This window comes from Acipenser ruthenus, chromosome 31 (genome assembly GCF_902713425.1).
Source record: "Acipenser ruthenus chromosome 31, fAciRut3.2 maternal haplotype, whole genome shotgun sequence".
NCBI classification, from domain to species: Eukaryota; Metazoa; Chordata; class Actinopteri; order Acipenseriformes; family Acipenseridae; genus Acipenser; species Acipenser ruthenus.
Window position 1 is genome coordinate 5040409 of NC_081219.1, and position 17802 is coordinate 5058210.

Sequence of the window (17802 nt, forward strand, 5' to 3'; positions counted from 1 at the left end):
ATGTTATTTACATTTTAAATAGTGAGCAGATAGGTTTGTTGATTGTTTGAGTAGTATTATTCCTTGGGATAACAAAATACTGAGCTCAAATGTGATTTCATAAAAACGCCAGGTGCTGTGTGTTTGGTATTGGAGTTGAGTTCAAATTGCCAAAATGAGTTAATTAAGAATCTGTACAATAGCATTTGACATGATTTTAATTAACGCAAGAACAGCGAGAGAGATGGCCAGCCCCACTTGAGTAATGAAGATCGCCTGGTCGCTATCGGCATGATTGAAGGCGGTCTGTCTGTGAGAGAAGTTGCCCGGAGAATGAGAAGTTCTGCTTCAACAATCGGCAGACTAGACCAGAGAAACCAGGAAACCGTCTGTGTGAGGGACAGGCCACGTCCTGGAAGGCAGAGGGTCATCACACCGGCCCAGGACTGTTATGCTGTCTGTTGTGTCGTTCAAGCCAACCGGTGGGGCGGTGGGAGTGTGATGATGTGGGGAGGAATCTCCTTTAACACAAGAATGCCTTTGGTGCAGATTGAGGACAACCTTACTGCTCAGCGACACATTGACAAAGTCCTTGAGACAACCGTTTTTCAGTTCTTGAAAGCCAAATCAAGAAGTGTCGATTTTCCAGCAGGACAATGCAAGACCACACAGTGCTAGGATTACAATCGCACGACTTCAGAAAAAAAGTGTCTGATGAAGATATTTTTGTGAACTGATACTGCATTTTGGTAAAGGTTTTGAAGGAAACTGTTGACACAGAATGCACGTTTCAATGGTTGCGTTCTGTTACCCAGAGCTTGCTGCACTGGTTGCTCTTGGCTGGGTTCTTTTTGACGTCACATGCAGCTTTTAAAGAAACGCCTTCTCCAATTTAGCGCAGCACACATTTTCAACATCCTAGATTTACATTCGTCTGGATTATCAACCTATACTGAGTCAGTTTGATGTCATTGATTAACATTAACTTTATTGTAACATTATACATTATTTATCACAGATTTAAAATAATTGATTTATTTATTTAATATAGCATTGACAAGTCTGTGCTATAAGAACACAACCAATGTCTCAATTAAAATTAGCAAAGACAAGCGACTGCAGCAGGATAGCCTACTTATTATCAAAGTAGTTTTGTTTAAACAAGTTATTTACAGTATTCATATTTTCTTAGGTATGTGAAGAAATGTGTAATAATCATTAGTAACAAACAGCATTGGAAGCTTACTTGTGCAATGTCATGTGACACGTAGCTATTAATCCAATAACACATTTTAGTATTAAAATACATTTTTAATGGTGTTGCTATACATATTTTATTTATCGGGTGAAAAATTGAAAAACTAATCTCTGCTCTTAAATAACAACCTGTATTGGTACATGGATTCTGTGATCAATAAGCTACTAACAACCAAACGAGCAAGATGGGCTGAATGGCCTCCTCTCGTTTGTAAATTTTCTTATGTTTGTGTTTTAAACAATAAGACCGATCATTTCCTAATTCTGTTTACTAGCAGCTGAACAAAGTATTTATTTATTTATGTATTTATTTATTTAATTTGATATGTTAAAATGTTGCAACAAACTGCAGCACCTGTTGTAGTATAACAGCGGTTAGGGCTCTGGACTCTTGACTGGAGGGTCGTGGGTTCAATCCCAGGTGGGGGACACTGCTGCTGTACCCTTGAGCAAGATACTTTACCTAGATTGCTCCAGTAAAAACCCAACTGTATAAATGAGTAATTGTATGTAAAAATAATGTGTAAAAAAATAATGTCGTTGTATGTAAAAAATAATGTGATATCTTGTAACAATTGTAAGCCGCCCTGGATAAGGGCATCTGCTAAGAAATTAATAATAATAATAATAATAATAATAATAATAATAATAATAATAATAATAATAATAACAACATAGAGTGTACAACTTTAGGGTGTTATTAAAAAAAATCTGATTGTCTTTATAAAAAATAAAAAATAAAACGTACCAAGTTATTTGGGTAGTAAAATACAAAATACCAAATGTTGAAATCATTCTGTGAAAGGAAGTGTGGTTTGTAGGTTTTAGTTGTGTGAATTACAGTAATTGAAGTAATTTACATAAGTCTTCATTTTCTGTAAGCCTTTATTGTATAACTCGCATGATGTACTGTAACCGTGATATTAAGGTTACCGCGGTTTTTATTGTATAACTTGCATGATGTACTGTAACCGTGATATTAAGGTTACCGCGGTTTTTATTGTATAACTTGCATGACGTACTGTAACCGTGATATTAAGGTTACTGCGGTTTTTATTGTATAACTTGCATGATGTACTGTAACCGTGATATTAAGGTTACAGCGGTTTTTATTGTATAACTTGCATGATGTACTGTAACCGTGATATTAAGGTTACCGCGGTTTTTATTGTATAACTTGCATGATGTACTGTAACCGTGATATTAAGGTTACCGCGGTTTTTATTGTATAACTTGCATGATGTACTGTAACCGTGATATTAAGGTTACTGCGGTTTTTATTGTATAACTTGCATGATGTACTGTAACCGTGATATTAAGGTTACCGCGGTTTTTATTGTATAACTTGCATGATGTACTGTAACCGTGATATTAAGGTTACCGCGGTTTTTATTGTATAACTTGCATGATGTACTGTAACCGTGATATTAAGGTTACCGCGGTTTTTATTGTATAACTTGCATGATGTACTGTAACCGTGATATTAAGGTTACCGCGGTTTTTATTGTATAACTTGCATGATGTACTGTAACCGTGATATTAAGGTTACCGCGGTTTTTATTTTTAACGGATCTCATACTGTGTAAATTTTATACTGTCCCATCCCTCCATGTGAGCATTTCAAAGATCCGATTCTTTTGTTTTCAGAGCCTGGAAGCTGTTGTTTCCCTATCGAATATCCATTTACAGAGAGCGAATGTAAGTCTTTTACTTTATCTTTTACCTTCTATGAGCCGACCTGCTAGTGTTCACTGTTTAACCCTTGCCCCTCTGTATTTGTGAAAGATTAATGTGGATTTCAACACAAGCAGGGCTGATTCTGCAGGAATGTCCCACACGCACGCATGAACCCAGTAACCCCAGATGTTGTTTTTAGCTCAGGGTTATTAAATCCTTTCTGGCAGGGTATTACTGTAAGGCAGACCTTGCCCTTTGTCTGTGGATGTGATGTGTTTATATGTACTGCATACATTGGGGAAATTCAAAACAAAATGAACTATACCAGGGATAAAATATAATAGCTTCTGATTTATTAAAATAAATGGTACAGATCACAATCAAAGAAATGCATTAAACTACTTTAATTACAGATTATATTACTATTGATAAATCCTCAATACTTGGTGAAAATACCACCTGTGCAATTCACTGATCAATACAGCTTGCTCACTACCCATATGTTAAGCTGATTGATTAATGTCATTAACCTATTCCTCTGCAGCCGCTGTCTTCCTCTATCAGTCGCTTCCAGTCATTTGCCTTCCCTTAAAGAATTCCTGGTTGCAGTTTGGGATACAGAACCTCTGAGAAGTCGGATAACACCTTATCAATCAATTTGAACTAAACTCCACACCCCCTGGCTGTGCGAATAGGATGCAAGTGGAGACTCAGGGCTGTTGAACAGATCTCTCAATAGAAACAGCCTTCCGATTTGTGCTGTGATGTCACTACATAGTGTCTCACTGGCACAGGTGTTTGGCAGTGTCTCCAGATAATCAATAAAAACATTCAAAGCTGTCTGAACAATCTTGTATCTTAAATGAAACAGCCCCTTATTTATATAGCATCTTTCCCACTGTTTTAGTGACGGTTGTAAAGCAGATTTCCAGCCAACTTTACTGTATTTAATACAAGCTCTTTCACTTTAACTTTGTCGCTTTTTCCAAATAGCTTCTGGGTTATCGTAATAAATATTCTACTGCATTAAAAGATGTTTGTTCTTTTTGGATTAGAAGTTCTAACATTTTTCTCCTCTATTGAACTAAACCCCACATTTGCACATGTATCCAAACTCATGATATTGATAGTACTGTATTTAGTACTTGTAGTAGCTCACAAACCAGTTTATTAAAAGCACAAGGTATCTCATTCTGTTTAGGGACAGACAGCGTTTGACTTCAAGCTTTTCAGCTGCTTCCAGGAATGTTCCGGCAGGCAGAACACAACACAGAAAATGATCACTTTAAAGCTATGCATTATAATTGCTGGAATCCAGACACCCTATATTACAGCATTTGAATGGTAAGAGCTTCATGTTTCAATGACCAGGGTTGGGCCAATCAGAAGCCGTAGCCCCACAGTGCTCCAGCTCAGCGAATAGCTGTGCTCCCTGCCCTGCACATGACTGAATGTGCTCCTGTCCATCATCTGGGTCATATATAGTTCAATTCAAGTGAAGCAGACAGGGCTGCAAGGAAATCTGGAGCTGTTCAATATCTCGCCTAGTCTGCATTTTGAGCTACTGATATTTGCTGACAGAACTAATGGCTGAATTCCTATCGGTGAGGCCAGGGAGCATGACGACTGGCAAACAGAGGGAAAGAGAGAGAGAAAGCTGCAACTTCTTTACACTTAAGGGAAGTTATCCTTCCTTTTACAACAACTACAACTGGTTTTGTTTGTGTGTGTGACAGCAACGTGGCTGATGTAATGCACCTCAACCGGACTTAATCTCCTCTTTGTTAGGTAAGCATTTATTATTATTATTATTATTATTATTATTTTTATTATTATTATTAGCTCCTATGTGGAAACATGTTACAGATTTTGAGAGAGTTGTTATGGCGACCCTGTCCTGTCACTACTGATTTCTGCATCCTTCCACTCTTTCTTTGTTCTTGGCAATTTTTTTTTCGATTATTTAATATAAATAAAAGAGATTTGAATGATACATTTCTTAAAAAACAAATTCTTGATGTATTTTTGTGTTGCTGTTGTGCAAAAGTCAAATGCATATTCCAAGTCTGTGCTTGTATGGAAGGAAAGCTGACTTTGCCTAAAGCGTTGGTTTCGGTGCAGGCAGACAGGGAGGAACTCAGCCAGACATGGACAAAAGCATGAGCCAAAACCAGACAGTCCAGGTCAGGCAATAGGCCATCAGTGCAGGAGCTGGGTCAGCCAGCTGCTGTGCACAAACAAAATGGATGTGAGAGGTGCTCGTGTGGGACTTCCTGACTGGCCTTCAAAGAGACGGACAGTTGTTTTTTTTGTTTCTTCTCCTTTTTCTTTTTTTTTTTTTTATTCACAGATGTTCTCATCCAAAGGAATGTGTACCGGTAAAAAAAAAAATAATAATAATAAAAAAAGCTCTCAAACTGGCATAAATTTCCCAAAATAACTGTATTTATGAAAAAAGGGTGTGGGGGGATTTTTTTCAGTTTTGTTTTTAAAAAACAGAGCAGGAATGTGCTGAGTGACAGGAAGTGTTCCAAGCCTCCCTGTTTTTAGTCGCGCTGCTTTTGTCTCAAGCTTTTAATCCGCATGCTGCTGCTTAAAAAAGCTGTCTGAGTTTGAGACAAAAAAGGGACAAAAAAAAAAACCGTCCGCCAGTGCTGAGGCAGTAATGCTTTAATTGATCTTAATAATGAATGCAGTTGAAACTGCGGTAGAGTTCTCAAACATTACTTTAGATTAACTTCTAGACAATGCACTTGTGTGTGCCAGCTCGACAGCAGTGTGCACTGTTGTTATCTCTGAGGAATTGTGCTGTACACCCTGATGGGTTTTTGAAATGCCTTTACGTGTAAAATCTTGTAGCACTTCCTAGATAATTCCTATAGTATGCTAATGTAGGGGAATTCTTTATCTAATGCACTGGCATTACTGCAGAGATGGATGCAGGACTAGTTTTAAAAGACATTTTAAAATATTTATAAGCTACATTTCGACTATATAAACATGACCTCTTTAAGAGCTTTTCCAAAGATTTGCTTCTTTTCACATATACAATATATAATCCTTACTAATCTTACACTATAAATATTACATGAAAACAAACAAAGTCCCTGTGGATTATACAATCATTGATTTATGTTTGAGTGATTGGTTAAGATGTTAGTTTAAAATAATTACAATAATTAAATAATCAACCGTTCCTCTAGTCAGGCACTTGATGTGGTCAGACTCTGTCCCTCCATTCAGTGACTCTGACTCTACCTGGATTTGAATAGAAACCAGACAGTAATTCACCACACTCAGTCCCCATTCCATTCACTGGACAATAGAGATTTGTTAGCACAGAGTCACAAGCTCTGGAATACAAAGCTTGATGCAGCACGGGTGGGGGGAGGGGGGGGGGGGGCAATGAACAGGAAATGACTGCCTTTGACAAACCACTGGCAGGTCTGACAACACAAGGAACATTACTGTGTCGTGTTTAAGACTCCTCGATTGGCTTTCTTTACCATTTAAATCTTTAAGGAGAAAATAAAAAGTGTGTGTGTGGCACTTCCTTTTTTCAATGACATGGTTGTTAAACACTCAGGTACTTCATAGACATTGTAGCCATTGCTTCTCTCCCTGTCTTTGCCAGACTTCTGGTTGTAGCCATTGCTTTTCTCCCTGTCTTTGCCAGACTCCTGTACCTTAAAGCTTTAGGTCACATATTTTTAAAAGCAACCGGTTATAGTTGATAAACTAAGTTTAAACAGCTATTGGATGTTGAACAGTAGATTAACATCTACTTTGATGTGTGTTTACCTTACCTTACAATTAAAAGATGAAATATTGTTAATCTTTGTGATTACCCTTTTAAAAGCCTGTGCTGGACCCGTATATTGTATCATAAAAAATGAAAGCGTCTTTATTCTTTTAACACTGGAATCTTTGAAATAAAGCAGGATGGGGGCCTGTGTTTGAAGTCTATTCAAGAAATAACAACATGTCTGGGGTGACCTTTACAGGTTATTAGGGATTTCTACGAAAGGGGAGATAAAAGTTGTAATTTCTGGCTCTTTATATTAGATGACAGGAAAACTCAACAGAGACATACATGACTGTTAAATAAGTTACAAAAGTTAAAAACTGATAAAAGTTATATTTAAGGAAATCATCAACTGAAAGCATTATACATATACTGCAAGACACAATATGTTAAACACATTGTTTTTAAAGTGTTCTACTATATAGATATATGTAAGGGACACAATTGAAAATAGTTGAGAAAAGTTTTTTGTTTTCCATTGCTTTATATGGGGAAAAAATGGCATCATGCACTTGCGTCTTCCATATGTCCCCATTAAAAACACCCGTCCCCGTGTGAGGTCAACATGCATGAAAATTAAAAACACCCGTCCCCGTGTGAGGTCACCATGCATGAAAATTAAAAACACCCGTCCCCGTGTGAGGTCACCATGCATGAAAATTAAAAACACCCGTCCCCGTGTGAGGTCACCATGCATGAAAATTAAAAACACCCGTCCCCGTGTGAGGTCACCATGCATGAAAATTAAAAACACCCGTCCCCGTGTGAGGTCACCATGCATGAAAATTAAAAACACCCGTCCCCGTGTGAGGTCACCATGCATGAAAATTAAAAACACCCGTCCCCGTGTGAGGTCACCATGCATGAAAATTAAAAACACCCGTCCCCGTGTGAGGTCACCATGCATGAAAATTAAAAACACCCGTCCCCGTGTGAGGTCACCATGCATGAAAATTAAAAACACCCGTCCCCGTGTGAGGTCACCATGCATGAAAATTAAAAACACCCGTCCCCGTGTGAGGTCACCATGCATGAAAATTAAAAACACCCGTCCCCGTGTGAGGTCACCATGCATGAAAATTAAAAACATTCGTCCCCGTATGAGGTCACCATGCATGAAAGGGCTACATGGTTACAGAAACATAATTGAGCATCACAGAATGTATCCACTATGAGAAATATGTCTCTTAAAAAAAACAAAAAAAACCCTATGTATACTTCTATACTTAAAACCATTCTTGTTGGATAGCATTTATTGTTTTATTGGACATAATCACAATTGAATCCTTTTGTTAGGCCAGGAGGTCAAGCCAGAAATGACAGTTATATCCCAGGTGTCATGAAGGCTGCTCTTCATTCTTCCACTGCAGCTGCACAGTGTGGCTAACCAGCTCCTAAACATACACTTGTGTGGGGAGCTGATCGCACGATATTCAGGTGATACAGTACATATATACGCTGCAAACACTGACTTTAATCTTGAGCACCATCATGGAAATATTACTTCCCTTACCTTTGTATCCATACTGTATTCTCACTAGCTTTGCATATCAGTTCAAATGGGTTTGCTTGTATCACTGAAACCCTGATTTGTAAAAAAAAGTTTTACAATAAACTGAATTTCAGTTTCTAAATAGCAAAACCAAACAAAAAAAAATGTAATAAATGGAAATACTTACAGTTATTACAGCTAACTAGCGTTATATTTGAACTACTATTTCTCTATCTGACTTACACATCAAAAAAACAAAAAACCTGTGAACTACTGAAAACAGTGAATTGGTGAATGTTCTTTAGACAGTAAAATACAGTACATGTACAGTTTACTGACAACATACTGAATTTTGGAATATTAAAATCATGAAATAGAGGGAGCACTGTATATTTGTACTATCTGTGGCATCATCACCTTGTAAATTAGTCTCACGATTATTATGATTATGATTATGATTATGATTATTGCTTTAGTAACACAGGGAAGAATAAGATATATTTAATCTTGATGCCTTTCTGGCCGTTAGGAGATGCACATTTTTGTTTTATTCCTTCTTGGTTTTGGTTTCACGACTGTAATTTCTCTCTCTCATCTGCGGATAGCCACCACTGTGATGTAGAAACTCCAGACTGTCTCACTGGGAGATGCCAAGATGTGATTAAGGGTAACAGAATGTTCAGTAGAAGGTGTGGGCAATGGAACTAGCACAGAAGCACACGCGATGCTGTCTCCACATGACCTGAAAAACCCTGAAAGGAAAACACCTCCTCTTCAGACTGAAAGCATTCTTTTGGAAATATGATCTGCACATTACCAACAAAGTTATTTGATGAGCAAGAATGTGCAAAGCATGAATAAGTAGAAAAACAATGTAGTAAGCGTGAAACAAAAGCGCGCTGGATGACTTCTGATAGGGACTTGGCAGCAGGTTCATTTTTAGGTTTGTTCAATACGTGTTCATGACTATTCAACATCATTCATCCACAGATCCTGCACTGTCAATACAAGTCTACTCTGATTTCATATGTAGCTTTGAAACCACCAGCAACAGGGTTAAGTACATATATTTTAGTACCATGTATTATTTAGCCTTTCATTGACAAAAAAAAACTAATTTTTGGGTGCTCCATAACTTAAATATTGCATGAGATTACTGCAGAAGAGCAATCTGAAATGAAATGACATGTGCTTCGTCTTGAGAGCACTCTCTTTCTTGTCCGTTGTGCTGAAAATATAAACCCTCTACTGCACAAGCAATGTTATGGGTTAGAGAAACTAATACACAATGGGAATAGGTGCTATTAAGCAGATAACAGAGGCACAAGTAACCACAGAGCTTCAGCAATGCATACTTTGCTTAGCCCAGACCGACTCAATACACTTTGAGCGCTGGGGAATAGCAACGTCTTACTTGCAGATAAAGCTTTTACTGTAATATGTGTGGAAAAACTCGAGAGAGAATTGTCCAGTATTTCTATACACTGTACATGGTGAAGACTTTAGCTCAGCAGGAATTAAGGTTATAAATTAAATAAATCAGTGTTTAAAGTGAAGTAAAAATGATGGTACATTTGAATGAGTGCATCATTTGTACATGGTTCTCCTCTTGCATTAAAAATCAGGAAACCATGTGACAGGCTTTTTTCTGTTCAGTGACTATCAAGGTCAATTAGAATCCATGTCTGCTGACTATTCTCAAAGCATTAGAGCAGATTAGACAGTCACATCAAATATTAGGACCCGGAGCAGCTCATCTGCTCTCACCTACATTCATTTTGATGTGTTTGTTCGTATAACAAGAAATGACAATGTCCAGCTATGTCAGCTACATGTCCCCTTTTAAGAAGGATAATGGAACTGTACAATTTAAAGCAATTTGTCAAATTGAATTTGTATGCTTACCATTGATAATATACTATTGTTATTGCAGTTTATATGTTACCTTTGTTTTTACTTTTGCATACATTTCAAAACATTCAATTATAGTTCAGTATGGAGAATCCGCAATGTGGATGATTTAAATTGCAATTAAAACAGATGAATGAATGATGATAATGAATTTGGCCGGAGACCTCGTCCGTGGGTACTGACAGCTATCTGTAATGTTAGCCGGCTAGCGAAAACACGATGACATAATGAAGTCTAGAGCCGCAGATAGGAAGTGGCTCGTAGGCCAAACCATGACTGGAAAAATGACAATAATCAATGGTTAATGCAACACCTGCAGTGGCACAATGCCACCTACCCCCCAAAAATAGGAAAAGCATGAATGAAAAGTAAGCAGCTGAAACATGGGCCCACCCCCCGCGCATGAAATGCACTGAGGGAGAACCCAGCCTCTCCAGCCTGCCACACACCCTGCACAAACTAAGAGGGAGAACCCAGCCTCTCCGGCCTGCCACACACCCTGCACAAACTAAAAGGGAGAACCCAGCCTCTCCAGCCTGCCACACACCCTGCACAAACTAAGAGGGAGAACCCAGCCTCTCCGGCCTGCCACACACCCTGCACAAACTAAAAGGGAGAACCCAGCCTCTCCGGACTGCCACACAACCTGCACAAATTAAGAGGGAGAACCCAGCCTCTCCGGCCTGCCACACACCCTGCACAAACTAAGAGGGAGAACCGAGCGTCTCTGGCCTGCCACACCCTGCACAAAAGCAAATGTTGCTGTTCGAGGAGGATCAATCGTCACATATAACCGAACATAGAAGTGCCTCAGTTATTTTACTGGATGTACTGAATCTCCAGAAATCAAATAATCCCCTCTGAATGCTACCAGATTAACTAAAGACAGCACAGAAGAAAATACCAGGGCTGCTAATGCAATTTGCAGACTGTCAGATTAGAAGCTTGTTTAATTAGTATTTATTTCTTAGCAGACGCCCTTATCCGGGGCGACTTACAATTGTTACAAGATATCACATTATTTTTACATACAATTACCCATTTATACAGTTGGGTTTTTACTGGAGAAATCTAGGTAAAGTACCTTGCTCAAGGGTACAGCAGCAGTGTGTTCCCCCGGAAATGAACCCACAACCCTCCGGTCAAGAGTCCAGAGCCCTAATCACTACTCCATGATTTGATTTGACTGTTATTGTACATTCCGAAGGAAGCTGGAGTTCATTGCTTTATTCCCTTCTCTGCAAATCATTTACTTTGAGGGTTCCAAATTACTAACTGGTCCGCTTTACCTAGCTGTAAAATACAACTTTAGAACATTGGGTTGATACTTGCTATCAGTGAGCAAGCAAGGAGGCAAGATATTTACTGTTAAGACATTGAATTGAATCCACGAATGGCCTTTTCTCATTCTCATAACATCAGCTTTATGCTGCAGTATTTAAACAATTCCCTTGCAATTGTAATGCATGACTGCCGCATTATTGTGCTCAAAGCATTTTTTCAGTATAAATAAATAATCAATTCCTTTTACAGTGGAAACAAAAAAAAAAGTTTGTTCAGATATAAAAAAGAAAGGTTTGTTCAGATAATACGATCTGGTAATATTGTATTTATTCAGCTGTGAGAGCACTTCAGACACCACATCCTTCTTTGACTTGTACCAGGGCTGATGCAGCTGCAAACTCCCCTGCAGCCCCACTGCTGGGTCAGTAGTGACCACTTGAATTTGCAGTGGGAGAGTGAGAAAACTGTGGGGCTCCAGCTTCCCCCTACCCCAAGATGACAACCTCTCTCTGTTTCAAAACTGTGGGGCTCCAGCTTCCCCCTACCCCGGGATGACAACCTCTCTCTGTTTCAAAACTGTGGGGTTCCAGCTTCCCCATTTCAAGGGATGCATCTCCTATGGCCAAGTACGAGAATTCAGAGCGCAGCCTGAGACACAGAGAGAAGGGATGCTGGGTCACCCATTCGGGGCTATCAACATACCCAGCACCACACTGTTTCACAGAGATAAGAAATATGGAAAATGGCATTCCGTGGCCACCGTTACACATTTCTGAGGCGCAGATTTTTTATGAACTGTTCTTTTCTGCAAACCCTGTCTGTTCTCTTAGCAGGGGGGTCAGCAAAGATGATGAGTCGGTGAATAGTTTATGTATGCAGATTATTCAAATCAAAATCAATGAGTTAAACACTCGCAAAAAAGCTCTATTTTGGTCTCATCAGACCATAGAATCTTCTTCCACTTGGTCTCAGAGTCTCACACATGCCTTCTGGCAAACTCTAGCCGAGATCTGATCTGAGTTTTTTTCAACAATGGCTTTCTTTTTGCCACTCTCCCATAAAGGCCAGTTTTGTGAAGCACCCGGGCTATTGTTGCCGTATGCACAGTGTCTCCCAGCTCAGCCGTGGAGGACTGTAACTCCTTTAGAGTTGCCATAAGCCTCTTGGTGGCCTCCCTGACTAGTGCCCTTCTCGCCCGGATACTCAGTTTTTGAGGACGGCCTGTTCTAGACAGATTCACAGTTGTGCCATATTCTCTCCATTTCTTAATAATGGACTTTACTGTGCTCCGGGGGATATTCAATGCCTTGGAAATGTTCTTATATCCTACCCCTGATTGGTTCTTTTGAAGAACCTTATTCCGTTTTTGTTTTAAATGTTCCTTTGTCTTCATGATGTAGTTTTTGTTAGGAAATGTACTAACCAACTGTGGGACCTCCCAGAGACAGGTGTATTTAATCTGAAATCATGTGAAACAACAGGTGGACACCATTCAACTAATTATGTGACTTCTAAAGACAATTGGTTGCACCAGAGCTTATTTAGGTGTGTCATAGCAAAGGGGGGGAATACTTATGTAATCAATTATTTTCAGTTTTATATTTGTAATTAATTTAGAACAATTTGTAGATTTTATTTTTCACTTTGACATTATGGACTTTTTTGTGTTGATCAGTGCCAAAAACTCCTTATTAAATCAATTTTGATTCCATGTTGTAACACAATAAAATGTGGAAAAGTCCAAGGGGGTGAATACTTTTGAGAGCCACTGTATAAGAAGATCCAAAATGGAAAATTACCTATGTGGTAACAGTATCTTGGGAGACAGTCAGCATGGTTTTAGGAAAGGGAGATCGTGTCTAACTAACCTGCTTGACTTTTTTGAGGATGCAACATCGACAAAGCATATGACATGGTTTATTTACATTTCCAGAAAGCTTTTGGCAAGTCCCACATAAAAGATGAATTATCAAACTAAACACAGTAGGGATTCAAGGAAATGCATGCACATGGATTAGGGAGTGGTTAACATGGAGAAAACAGACAGTACTGATTAGAGGAGAAACCTCAAAATGGAGCGAGGTAACCAGCGGAGTACCAAAGGAATCAGTATTAGGTCCTCTGCTATTCCTAATCTACATTAATGACTTAGATTTTGGTATAGTAAGCAAACTTGTTAAATTTGCAGACGACACAAAAATAGGAGGAGTGGCAAACACTGTTGCAGCAGCAAAGGTCATTCAAAATGGTCTAGACAGCATTCAGAACTGGGCAGATACATGGCAAATGACATTTAATAGAGAAAAGCGTAAGGTACTGCACGCAGGCAATTAAAATGTGCATTATAAATATCATATGGGAGATACTGAAATTGAAGAAGGAATCTATGAAAAAGACCTAGGAGTTTATGTTGACTCAGAAATGTCTTCATCTAGACAATGTGGGGAAGCTATAAAAAAGTCCAACAAGATGCTCGGATTTATAGTGAAGAGTGTTGAATTTAAACCAAGGGTAGTAATGTTAAAAATATACAATGCATTAGTAAGACCTCATCTAGAATGTAGCAATCTGATTCAAGCATTCAAAATTCTAAAAGGTTTTGACAATGTCGACCCAAGGGACTTTATCGACCTGAAAAAAGAAACAAGGACCAAATGGAGATTAGATAAAGGGGCATTCAGAACAGAAAATAGGAGGCACTTATTTACACAGAGAATTGTAAGGGTCTGGAACCAACTCCCCAGTAATGTTGTTGAAGCTGACACCCTGGGATCCTTCAAGAAGCTGCTTGATGAGATTCTGGGATCAATAAGCTACTAACAACCAAACGACCAAGTTGGGCCAAATGGCCTCCTTTCGTTTGTAAACTTTCTTATGTTCTTATATAATCTTATACTTGTCTTTATAGTAGTACTTACATTTAGTACTTATGTCTTTACTGTATTTATTCCAAATTTTACATTCATTTTCACATTCAGTATTAAGATACGTGCTGAACAATATATCAAGACACAAATAACAATTTCTTAATACATGTTTAAAATCAATACAGTCCTCATGAAGGTGTGTTTAATAGAATACTGCTGTTTAGCATTCTTTCCATTTGAACTGAATCATTAAACAGTTCACATGTAGATAAAAAGGATTTTAATACACTTGTAATATTCATATATCACAATTAAGACTTAACCAAATGGTTAATATTTCCTGTAAACTTAGATAAGAATGAAATCTACTAAGTTTTTCCAAGAGTAATTTGTTAAAATGATTTAAGTATGAAAGAAAGTATGTAAAAGTAAAAAGGTTCAAGCTGTAGTGTGTTCTTTAATTTGTACTATGTATAAGTCTGTCATGATATCTACATAGTGATTAATGTACATTACTATCATGTTTGCTTTATTTGTAATGGCTTATCTGAATGCACCTTGCTGGTATTGCTCTGAGAATCCACGGTGAACTCTGGCAGGCAGATGGTGTTGAAATACAACACCCTGGACCTTGGCAGCTGCACTGTGCACTCTTACAAATTCGCACTTCATCACTCTTGTGGGAACTCCTGTGCATAGTTGGCAGCCCGCCCCTGTGGTTTACTGAGGGGTTTTCTTGTTTCTCCGGGTTTCCTGTTCTGTACTGTACTGTACTGCACGCAGCAGTTTCACTTCAGTAGATGAGCACAACATTTTGATGCCCATTCTGCAGTCAGTGTGTTTCCGTTATCAATGTGGGAATCACATCAGCTTTTGATAGAATAAGGAATATGTTCTGTCACGGTTTATGCACAGTATGTCTCATGTTGTGCATAACAAACGGTACATTTATTAATTCTACAGCGCCTTCTTTTAGGTAGGCTGTTGTGTTACATTGCAAAAAACTGTTTTTAAGAAGAAAAAAATATAAACTTGGATACAACTAAGGCTTTAAAATACCTATAAATATGTTTTAAATGTTGAAAACAAAATGTACTGTATTATTACAAAAATATATTTGAATGTTATGAAACTAGCAATCATTAACTCATGTTATTGCTTCCACTTTCTAGTTTTATAATACTGAGACCTAAACCATGCCTTGCTGGAAATACAACACAACACATGATTTAGATATACAGTATACTGTACTGTATAACACCTGGGTTTGTGTTGATTATGTTACTGTACACATGCATATGCAGCAGTGCATTTGCCAAATATTTTTCATAACAAAAACAAAAGCAGCAGCCTGTAGAATGGCATCTTGTATGTTTTTACCTCGCTGGCTGCATCCTCTCCTACGGTCACAGAGATTTAGCGTGTTTCACAGCACTCCACAGCTTATCTTCGCACATTACGGCTGTCTGGTGATCTTTGATTTTCAGTGGGGCTGCTAGCCAGAACATCTGTTCATGTATTTCTTCTCAAGCATTTTGAGATGGATGGTAGCTTGCCTATGTTACAGTGTCAGGTTACGTTGGGTACCATTAGTGGTGCATTTTCTTTCCATTGAGTTACTAGTCATTATACATGAAAGCACTGGAGCCTCAGGCCTCAACAGCAAGACTAAGCCCATGTATTGTCTGAGGCTGCTGTGGGGTTTCACTTCCTACATCATTATTATCATTAATATTATCATGTGTTTTAGTATTATTTGTATTATTATGATTACAGACAGTTGAATTAATTCAGTCAACCCTAAATTCTGAGGAGAAGGTATATGAAACTGAAGACGGCTCTGTTTACTTTGTCTACTTCTACACTCGGACCATAGTTTGCCTCCGTAATAAGAACATTACAATAGAAATATGTTGAATCTTGCTGTTACCATGACGTATTACTGAAATACCAGAAGAATCGTGACACATTCAATGACAAACGTTTCAACTAGAAGCCTTTTTAATGTCTACTCGAAACATTTGTCATTTAATTTATTAAGATTCTTTTAGTATTTATAAAATTCAGTACTACTGAGTGTTTAGTAGTTATGTGTGACATACCATGTATTATAACAAATTCAATACACACAAATTGTACAAAAAAAGAAATTTGCTTCCAGAATCATTTGTCATTGCAGCCTTTTATGTACACCCCATTCTTTAGTTGTTTATCATTATTTAAAACATGTCAGTATGGTTAAACGTTTTCAAGGAAGCATGATAAAATAAGGAGGGATTGCACCTGTTGGTTTCCGGCTGCATGGCAACTTGTTTAATTACTATTTTTCTCCATTTATAATTTGACAACCATAGCTTTCGAAACGTGGTGCTTCCCATTCTAAAGCACTTGAGTAACACATGTAAAATTAGCCCTCTTCTTTCACCCTCAAGAATGAAAATCTTGTTAGTTAGAGTCGGGCACAAGGCCAAAGAAGCAGGGTGCAGTTGTCAGACAAGAAAGGACAGTAATTGTCAAACTGAGTCATTTCATTTCAAGTCTGCTCGGTTCAAAATCCTCTTCAGTGGAACCTGAGAACAATTACTTCTTTCAAATCCTCAGCTGACTACTGTTCGATTTACAACATCATTACCAGCTACCTGCTATTTGCATTCCTCCTGAAGAAAGTCATATACTGACAGTATGCATTACTGACTAGTGTTTTTTATTCAAAGTTAATACTAAAACATGTGAACTGGCACAGATAATGTATAGAGATTATATGATGAAAAATAACAGTATTGTGCTGTAGTCTGTTACAGAATAATTGGCCCTATAGACTAAGGACTTTCTTTGAACGTTTTTGAAGGACTTTTTTTTTTGAAGAATGTTTAGAAACATTCTCTTATGTTAAACAGTGCTTTGAAAACTAAAATAAATGACTAACCTTCTCTAATAGAAAACCAAAAAGGTTTTATGAACTGCAAATTTGATTTAATTAATCAAAATGGGTTTAAAAAGAAGTACTTAAAACTGACGCAAAGTTTTTTCTTTACTTTATTTGATGTTTTGATTTTATTATCTGTCTTGTATTTCAGCTGAGTGCACAGATCTTGGTATAGTACAACTTATAAAGGATCTTAGTATTTGCAACCAGACTGTAGATGGTATGTGCATTTCCACTGTAATTTAAAATTTTTCCAAAGAGTTTTAACCCCAGTATCCTTCTCCTCTCTGGCATGCTGAGTATTAGTGCTATATATAGACTGGCATGGTTGAATGAAGACTATGCCTTAATGAGAATTCCCACTGTGCCCCAAATCCGACAGAGAAGTGTCTGAAGCAGACATCAAATCCTGCTCAATAATTCATAATTACACTTGTATCCCTTTTGGATACTTCAATCTTTCTGAGTCAGTGTTGCTTACCAAAGTCACTTCATAAAAACACAAATGTTCCCTTTATTATTGAAAGCCCAGTTGACCTACTGTGTGCAACAAAACTACAGTTTCTATAAACGGTAATATACTGTAGTTGTTTTATTATACCTT

The 17802-nt window shown here is 37.9% G+C and overlaps 1 protein-coding gene and 2 long non-coding RNA genes across 8 annotated transcripts in view; 2 read left to right on the forward strand and 1 right to left on the reverse strand.

Annotated features, from left to right (window-relative positions):
- LOC131702888 (uncharacterized) overlaps nucleotides 1-3864 on the forward strand; it is a 34641-nt gene extending 30777 nt beyond the window's left edge. Inside the window, exons 2-3 of the long non-coding RNA XR_009309585.1 lie at nucleotides 2884-2934; nucleotides 3458-3864. This is a non-coding gene — a long non-coding RNA (uncharacterized LOC131702888). The remainder of the gene's footprint in view (nucleotides 1-2883; nucleotides 2935-3457) is intronic.
- LOC117396681 (nuclear receptor subfamily 6 group A member 1) overlaps nucleotides 1-17802 on the reverse strand; it is a 234413-nt gene that overhangs the window by 99044 nt on the left and 117567 nt on the right. The gene's annotated exons all lie outside the window — the stretch shown is intronic.
- Nucleotides 4420-17802, forward strand: part of LOC131702887 (uncharacterized) — a 36408-nt gene continuing 23025 nt past the window's right edge. The window contains exon 1 of the long non-coding RNA XR_009309584.1: nucleotides 4420-4701. This is a non-coding gene — a long non-coding RNA (uncharacterized LOC131702887). The remainder of the gene's footprint in view (nucleotides 4702-17802) is intronic.